At 41.7% G+C, this 8,932-nt stretch overlaps 1 long non-coding RNA gene across 1 annotated transcript; it reads right to left on the bottom strand.

The window, feature by feature from the left end:
• Positions 1 to 3,098: 3,098 nt before the first annotated feature.
• LOC144337402 (uncharacterized) lies at positions 3,099 to 8,117 on the bottom strand. Its single transcript, XR_013410475.1, has 2 exons — positions 7,916 to 8,117; positions 3,099 to 4,078 (listed from the first exon to the last, which is right to left on the bottom strand). It is a non-coding gene; the product is annotated as an uncharacterized LOC144337402 (long non-coding RNA).
• Positions 8,118 to 8,932: the final 815 nt, after the last annotated feature.

Here is an 8,932-nt window from a genome sequence, read left to right as displayed (position 1 = left end):
TAACACACTTGTGCTAGAAGGGAGATGACTGTATAAGTAGTTCAGACTCAGCTGAACTCTTTCCCTACACAGGTGGCTAGATGGGTCCCATCCTTCTTACTGGCCTTCTTAGCTTGGTCCCAAAGAGTCACCTGCTCCTCCTGGGTGGTGTGAGCAGACAGGACATGTGACAAATGAAAGTGCACCCTAGCAGTGCCAAAAGTCCAACCCAAGACAATGCAGGCTGCAGGGAACACTCCTGTCCTAGGCTGTCATTTGGGCCTATGAAGCACATCCTTCTGGGTAATGTAGCTCTTCATATTCTCTGAGGCAGTGGCGAATTAGCACCCAGAAAGGTACTAGGAAGGAGCATCAAAAGACGCTTATGATCACATCTTAAAGGTGAGTATCCAGTTTTTCATATTTTACTGTCTGCAACAGATCACATAAATGTTTAGAGATATATTATTTCAGATGCTATGAAAGTCTACAAAACCAAATATGTAGCATGTGATGTCAGGGAAAATGACCAAGTAGGAAGTGTCATGAATCTGTCACTGTACCTGAACAACTATTCTGGCAGCTCTCTGAAGTGACTATTTTGGAACTTCAGAGTTTATTTGAATGCTTGTAATTTCCAGCTTGTCTAATAAATTACAATTGTGTTGATTGCAACCATCAGAGTGGTGTTGGCTACCCATTCCTCACTCCCAGCTCCTTGAAGCAGCTTTGGGGATGGGAATGTGATTCTGGTGCAGATTTCTGCAGCCAGGGAGGGCAATAAATACTTTATCCCACAGATACTGAGGTTCTGTGTTCTGACTGTGGACTGGTGCTTCTGATCTTGTGGGCTTGTAGGCTAGTCATCGTTGTTTCAACCCACCAGATGAAGTGACTTTCAGGAGATTTTAAAGACTTGCAACTATTTTTTTTATTATTCAAAATCAACTACATATATGCAAGAATTCAGAAATCCACCTCACATGCCCAAGGAAAGATACAAGCACTGCAAAGACCGTATTCAGCTTTTACTTTAGGCTGATCTCTGGCACATAGTTATCTCATAATAATACAAACAAAGGCAAAAATGCAGCAAATCCAGGGGAAGTGGGGAAATATGATTTCCAGAGATATCACCTTGTAATATTCAAATGTCCAGTCTTCAACAACAACAAAAACCTGAAGGCATGCCAAAAAACAGAAAAGTATGACCCAATTAAAGGAACAAAATGAATTGACAGAAAACATACTTGAGGCAGCCCAGATGTCAGACTCACTATAAAAAGACAACAGTCTTAAAGGTGCTTTAAAAGTGAAATAAATACATGAACAAAGGAAAAAGATGTATGAGCAAACTGAGGATAGAAATAATGAGATGAAACTTTTTATAAGAACGAAAAAATCGGCCGGGCGCGGTGGCTCAAGCCTGTAATCCCAGCACTTTGGGAGGCCGAGACGGGCGGATCACAAGGTCAGGAGATCGAGACCATCCTGGCTAACATGGTGAAACCCCGTCTCTACTAAAAAATACAGAAAACTAGCCGGGCGCGGTGGCGGGCGCCTGTAGTCCCAACTACTCGGGAGGCTGAGGCAGGAGAATGGCGTGAACCCGGGAGGCGGAGCTTGCAGTGAGCTGAGATCTGGCCACTGCACTCCAGCCTGGGCGGCAGAGCGAGACTCCGTCTCAAAAAAAAAAAAAAAAAAAAAAAAAAACGAAAAAATCTGGATCAAAAATTACATAACAGAAATAAAGAATATTATTACAGTAGAGGGATTCAAAAGATAAGCAATTAGAGGAGAGATTCAGCAAACTTAAAAATATAAAAAATATAATTTATCAACATAAAAAAGAGTGAACAGAGCTTAATGGTACTGTAGCACAACATCAATTTGGGAATCCTTGAAGGAGAAAAGAGAGAAAGGGGAGGAGAAAATATTTGAAGACATAATGGCTGAAAAATCTCCAAATTTGATGAAAGACATGAATTTGCAAATCCAGCAAGCAGAATGAACTCTTAAGTAGGAGAATTGCAAAGAGACCCACAGTGAGATACAAAATCAAATGTCAAAAGCCAAAGACAGATAATCTTGAAAATAGCAAAAGAGAAGCAACTCCTATCATACAAGGGATCCTCAAGACTATCAACCAGGGTCTCATCAGAAATCTTGGAAGCCAGAAGGAAGCTGGTCAATAAACATAAAGTGCTGAAGAAAAAAAGCTGTCAATAGAGAGTTTATATTCAGCAAAATGCTCTTGAAAAATTAGGGAGAAATTAACATATTCCCAGATAAACAAAAGCTGAGGGAGTTGATTATCACTAGACCTGCCCTGAAAAAAAATGCTAAAGGAAGTCTATCAGGTTGAAATTAAAAGAAGCCAGACTGTAACTCAAAGCCATATAGAGAAGTAAAGATCTCTAGTAAAGGTAAATACATGGTAAACTATAAAATGTAATACTATGATAATTTTGGTTTGTAACTCCACTTTTTAAATCTTCTACAGGGTTGAAAAGACAAATGCATAAAAACAGCTAACCTGTTATTGGGAACACAATGTATAAAGATCTAATCTGTGACATCAATAATGGGAAGTGGGGGGTGGACTTGCAGAGTCAGAAGGACTGGTCTCTACCTCACCTAATTCAGATCTCAGGCAGCAAGAAGCATCAAGTACTACTTGGGAGAGCTGCAAGGACACTAAGACCTGTAGACACATGGAGTAAAATAATACAGGTGGAGATATGTATACACTGTCTAAGTCCCCAAGACAACCCAGGGTGAGATTCTTTGGAAAAATAAGACATTTAAAAGCAGCTGTGTATACAGAGGGATTGAAAAAAAACCACACACAGACCCAGCCAAGATGTATGCTCAGAAAATATCCGAGAACCTTAAGCTTTTTCCTCATACTGATCCCAAGGCACAGAACATTCCCAGCTAATTAGTAAAGGACTTTCCTGAAACAGACCCAGTATGCAAAGACTGAGAGATGTGGCTGTTTTTTTTCAAATGCCCAATTTTCACTTAAACAATCACAAGGCAATCAAAGAAACAGAAAAAAACATGGTCCATTCGAAGGAAGAATACAAAGTGGCAGAAATTATCTCTGAAGACACGCATTGGGTTTACTGGACAAAGATAACTGTGTTAAATATGCTCAGATATTAAAGTAACTGTTAAATAGGGTCAGATACATAAAGGAAACACAAAGAACTAAACGATATCAAGGAAATGATTTAAAACAAAATGAGAATATCTACAAAAAGATATAGATACTATAGAAAGGAACCAAATAGATATTGTGAAGCTGAAAAATATATTAATCTATTAGTCAGTATGAAAAAATAAGTAGAGGAGTTCAACAGCAGACTTCAGCAGCCAACTTGAAGATGAGACATTTTAAATGATCAGATCTCAGCAATAGAAAGTAAAAAGAATGAAGAATAGTGAATAAAACCTAAGGAACTTACGGGAAACCATCAGTGGACCAATATATGTATTATGGGAGTCCCAGGAAAAGAGAGAGAGAAGGTAGTAGAATTACTTTAAGAAATGTTGACTGAAAACTTCCCAAATTTGAGGAAACACATAATGCATATATTCGATACATTCAGTGAACTCCAGTAAGATAAACCCACTGAAACACATAATAGTGAAATGCCGAATGACAGAGAGACTCTTGAAAGCAGTAAAAGAAAAGTAACACATCACCTGTAAAGGATCCTCAATAAGATCATCAAGTCATTTCTCAGCAGAAACTCTGCACTCCAGAAGGTAGTGGTATGATATATTTGAAGTGATGTAAGGAAAAAAACTGTTAAAACCAAAGGGCAACATAGCCTAATGATGTCATCCAGAAAAGGCCAGGTCCTAGCGTACAAAGCGAGCTGTGAAAAGAAGACAACTAGCTCTGTTGAAATAAATAGAAATCACCACTACATCCCCCAGTTCATAATGAGCTAGTATCCTGACACCAAAATCCAACCACTCAAAGACATAGACAAAATGTTCCATGCAAGATACTGGCAAAGTGAATGAAATTATATATAAAGAATACTATATGCTCCAGCCTGGCCAACATGGTGAAACCCCATCTCTACTAAAAATACAAAAATTAGCCAGGTATGGTGGTGGGTGCCTGTAATCCCAGCTACTCTGGAGGCTGAGGCAGGAGAATCACTTGAACCCGGGAGGCAGAGGGTGCAGTAAGCTGCGACCACACCATTGCACTCCAAACTGGGCGACAGAGCAAGACTCCACCTCAAAAAAAAAAAAAAAAAAAAAAAAAGAGAAAAGAATACTATACACTGATTGGAGAATTTAAACCAGAAATGCAAGGTAGGTTTCAAATTAGAAAATCATTTGATGCCCAGCACTTTGGGAGGCCGAGGCGGGCGGATCAGGAAGTCAGGAGATCCAGACCATCCTGGCTAACACTGTGAAACCCCGTCTCTACTAAAAATACAAAAAAATTAACCAGGCCCACGTGGTGGCGGGCGCCTGTAGTCCCAGCTACTCAGGAGACTGAGGCAGAAGAATGGCGTGAACCCGGCAGGCGGAGCCTGCAGTGAGCCGAGATCGCGCCACTGCACTCCAGCCTGGGAGACAGAGCGAGACTCCATCTCAAAAAAAAAAAAAAAAAAAAAGAAAGAAAGAAAATCATTTGATGTAATTTAACACATTCACAGAACTGAGGGAAAATTTGCATGCACATTTCATTAAATGCAAGTGAGATGTGTTATAAAATTCATCCTTTCATTAAATGCAAGTGAGATGTGTTATAAAATTCATCCTTTCTGGATTTAAAAAACTATTTTACACGGGGCAGTGGCTCATACCTATAATCCCAGCACTTTGGGAGGCTCGGTGGGCAGATCACTTGAGCCAGAAGTTTGAGACTACGTTGGGCAACATGGAGAAACCCTGTCTCTACAAAAATTACAAAAGTTAACCAGGTGTGGTGGCACCTACCTGTAGTCTCAGCTACTCGGGAGGCTAAGGTGGGAGGATCATTTAAGCCCTGGAGGTTGAGGCTGCAGTGAGCCAAGACCGCACCACTGCACTCTAGCCCAGGTGGCAAAGCAAGACCCTGTCTCAAAAAAATTTTTTTAATTCTCTAAAAAATAGAAATAGAATAATATATCTTTAATCTAACAAAGACCATCTACCAAAAAATCTTACATTAAACTTTCTATTTAATGGTGAAATATCAAAAGCTATCCTTTTGAATCTGGATGAAGGGTATCCAGAAATACTTGTAAAATGTTGCATGACTTTCTTATAAGCCTAAAATTATATGAAATTTAAAAATTTATATAAAATACAATGCTATTAACAGCAAAAAAAAAAAAAAATTCCTCTTGAGTTTAGAATAAACAAAAATGCCTTCCTTCACCATTGCTATCCAACATTGTGCTAGAGATTCCACAAATGCAATAAAGCAAGGCCAGTAAAATATATGAAGACTGAAGAGGAAGAAACAAATATGCATTCGATATATTTCTATAAATAGTCTTTGTGAATCTACAGAGACTAAAGAGTTTTTGAACGCTAAATACAAAACAATATGAAATAGTTAAAATGTTCCATATGGCAGCACAAACATTTATAAACTTACACTTTAAAAGAATGTAACATTTACAGTGGCATTAAAAATAAAAGATGCCTTGGAATAAATCAATTACTACATGTATAAGAGCACCACAGAAGTATATATGTAAAAAGTTAATGAGAGAAAATAGGGAAGACCAAAATAAATGGCAACATATACCAGTGTTATGGAGAGGAATACTCAGTATTATCAAAACTTCAATTCTCTCCAAGTTGAATTCAAAAAGCTGTTTCTAAACTTATATGGGAATGCAGAGGGCCAAAACCAGAAAGACACTCTAGGAACAAGGCCAAAGCAGAAGGACTCCCTCTGCCAGAGTCAAGAACTAAAGCTTTAGTGTGTATTCAACACAGTGCCACATTGGCCTAGAGACAGACAAACAGACCAACGAAATGAAGTAGAGAACTCAGAAGCAAACCTATGTCCCTCTATGGGGCACTTGTCTTTTGACAAAGGTGACATTGAGAAAAATGGAATAAGGGCCATCTTCTCCTAAACCAAGCTTGTCCAACCTGCAGCCCGCAGCCCCATGCAGCCCAGGACAGCTTTGAATGTGGCCCAACACAAATTTGTAAATGTTCTTAAAACATTATGAGATTTTTTTTTTGAGTTTTTTTTTTTTTTTTTGCTCATCAGCTATTGTTAGAGTTAGTGTATTTTATGTGTGACCCAAAACATTTCTTCTTCCAGTGTGGCCCACAGAAGCTAAAGATTACACAACCCTGTCCTAAACAGTACTGGGACAGCAGGGAATCTATATAATTAAAAAGTAAGGGGACTGTTACCCACACCTCACACAAAAGACCATTCCTTGTGGATTAGAGACTTCAATGGACAAGGCAAAATAGTAAAGACTTTACAAGTATTTATGTAAAAGAATATCCTTATGACCATGAGATAAGAATCATTTTTTCCAAAGGAATAAAACCATATTAAGAAATAAAAATAAGAAAGATAAGAATTGTTTTTAAGCAAAACACACAGACAACACTAAGCATAAAGGAAGCATTGATAAATTTAATTACAGTAAACTTTAAACTTCTGCTCATTAAAAATCATTAAGAGAATACAAAGCTGATCCACTGGGGAAAACATTTTCCACAAATAACCAAACAAGGGCTCTTATGAAGAAAATACAAAGAACAGCACGTTGGGAGGCCAAGGTGGGCGGATCACCTGAACTCAGAAGTTCAGGACCAGCCTGGACAACATAGCAAAACCCAGTCATTACTAAAAATAGAAAAGTCAGCCGGCGTGGTGGCCCACACCTGTAGTAGAAACTTCTCAGGAGGCTGAAACAGGAGGATTGCTTGAGCCCAAGAGACTGAGGCTACAGTGAACCGAGATCATGCAACTGTGTGCCAGCCTGGGCGGCAGAGAGAAACCCTGTCTCAAAAAAAAAAAACCACAAAGAACTCCTACAAATCAACCAGAGATGGAAAAAAGAAAAGAACATGCAATATATAAATGGGAAAAAAGCCTTCTACTCACACTTCACTAAATGACCAATAAACACATAAAGAGGCCTCAACCTCATTACACCAGAAAATGCAAATGGGAACCCAATGAGATGCCCCTGGCACCTGCCTACCAGATGGTTCACTCAACACTGATGATACAAGAGTGTGGTGGTCTAGAGCGGCAGGAAATACTACAGTGTGGCTGGGGGTATGCATTGTATAACTGCTTTAAAGGTTTCCTGTTTCCGGCGGGGCGCGGTGGCTCAAGCTTGTAATCCCAGCACTTTGGGAGGCTGAGACGGGCGGATCACAAGGTCAGGAGATCGAGACCATCCTGGCTAACACGGTGAAACCCCGTCTCTACTAAAGAAAAATACAAAAAATTAGCCTGTAGTCCCAGCCACTTGGTAGGCTGAGGCAGGAGAGTGGCGTGAACCCAGGAGGCGGAGCTTGCAGTGAGCTGAGATCCGGCCACTGCACTCCAGCCTGGGTGACAGAGTGAGACTCTGCCTCAAAAAAAAAAAAAAAAAAAAAAAGGTTTCCTGTTTCCTAGAATAGTCAACAATATGAATGTCTTATCACCTAAAATTCCACACGTGGGCACAAACCCTAACAAATGTGAATTTAAAAGCCCCCTGTAGTGTTGTTTATGATAATAGAATCAGTTCACAATCGTAGATTTTTAAAACATAAAGACAGCAACGTGGATTGGTATCAACAACAATGTTGAACAAAACAGGAAGATACAGGCCGGACACGGTGGCTTATGCCCGTAATTCCAGCACTTTGAGAGGCCAAGGCGGGTGGATCACGAGGTCAGGAGATCAAGACCATCCTGGCTAACACAGTGAAACCCCATCTCTACTAAAAAACACAAAAAATTAGCCAGGCGTGGTGGCAGATACCTGTAGTCCCAGCTACTTGGGAGGCTGAGGCAAGAAAATGGCATGAACCTGGGAGGTGGAGCTTGCAGTGAGCAGAGATTGCACCACTGCACTCCAACCTGGGCAACACAGCGAGACTTTGTCTCAAAAAAAAAAGAAAAGAAAAGAAAAAGAAAAGCAAAGAAAGATACAGTCAGGCACAGTGGCTCATGCCTGTAATCCCAGCACTTTGGGAGGCCGAGGCGGGTGGATCACCTTAGGTCTGGAGTTCCAGACCAGGCTGGCCAACATGGTGAAACCCCATCTGTGCTAAAAATACAAAAATTAGCTGGTCATGGGGACGGGCGCCTATAATACCAGCTACACTGGGAGACTGAGGCAGAAGCCTCGCCTCACCTCACCCTACCCCTCCACCGTGGGTCTCTCTGCTATGGGACCACGCCCCACTGAGCAGGCTGTTGACCTCCAGCCCCTATCCAAAAAGTCTCATTGCCCAAAACCCTGCCCAGAACCCTAAGGTGAAGCCACAGTTGAGGGAGCCCCTCCCCCAGTGTCAACCTGGCTCCCACCTCCCAGTGCGGGGAAAAAGCAAAGCGGGTGAGCTGGGAGGAGTGCAGGCTTTGGGGACAGGCCATTCTCCAGGTGCCAGCCTGGCCGCAGGGCCAACGGTGACTGGCAGGGAACCACAGGGCTCAGTAAGCAGAGGCCACACAGGCCCCAAGGCCAGATTGCAGTGGGAGCCAGTGTGGCTAGGCCAGCAGGGGGCCTGGCTGAGGTGCCCAGAAATCCCATCAGCACCACTGGGTCCCCTGGAAGATGCTCAAGTTCCCACTGGGAATTACAGGCAGGGGATTAGAGTCAGACCTCACCTTGGACAGCAGCCCCAGCCCTGTCCTCAGCCCCAGGGACACTAGGGCACCCAGCCGTCACAAGGAAGTGGGTGGCTCAAGGCCAGGAGCCTGTGCTTTGGCTGAGGGACGCGGCTCAGGTCAGTTTGC

This window comes from Macaca mulatta, chromosome 19, assembly GCF_049350105.2.
Source record: "Macaca mulatta isolate MMU2019108-1 chromosome 19, T2T-MMU8v2.0, whole genome shotgun sequence".
NCBI classification, from domain to species: Eukaryota; Metazoa; Chordata; class Mammalia; order Primates; family Cercopithecidae; genus Macaca; species Macaca mulatta.
This window is presented reverse-complemented; position numbering and strand designations above follow the sequence as displayed.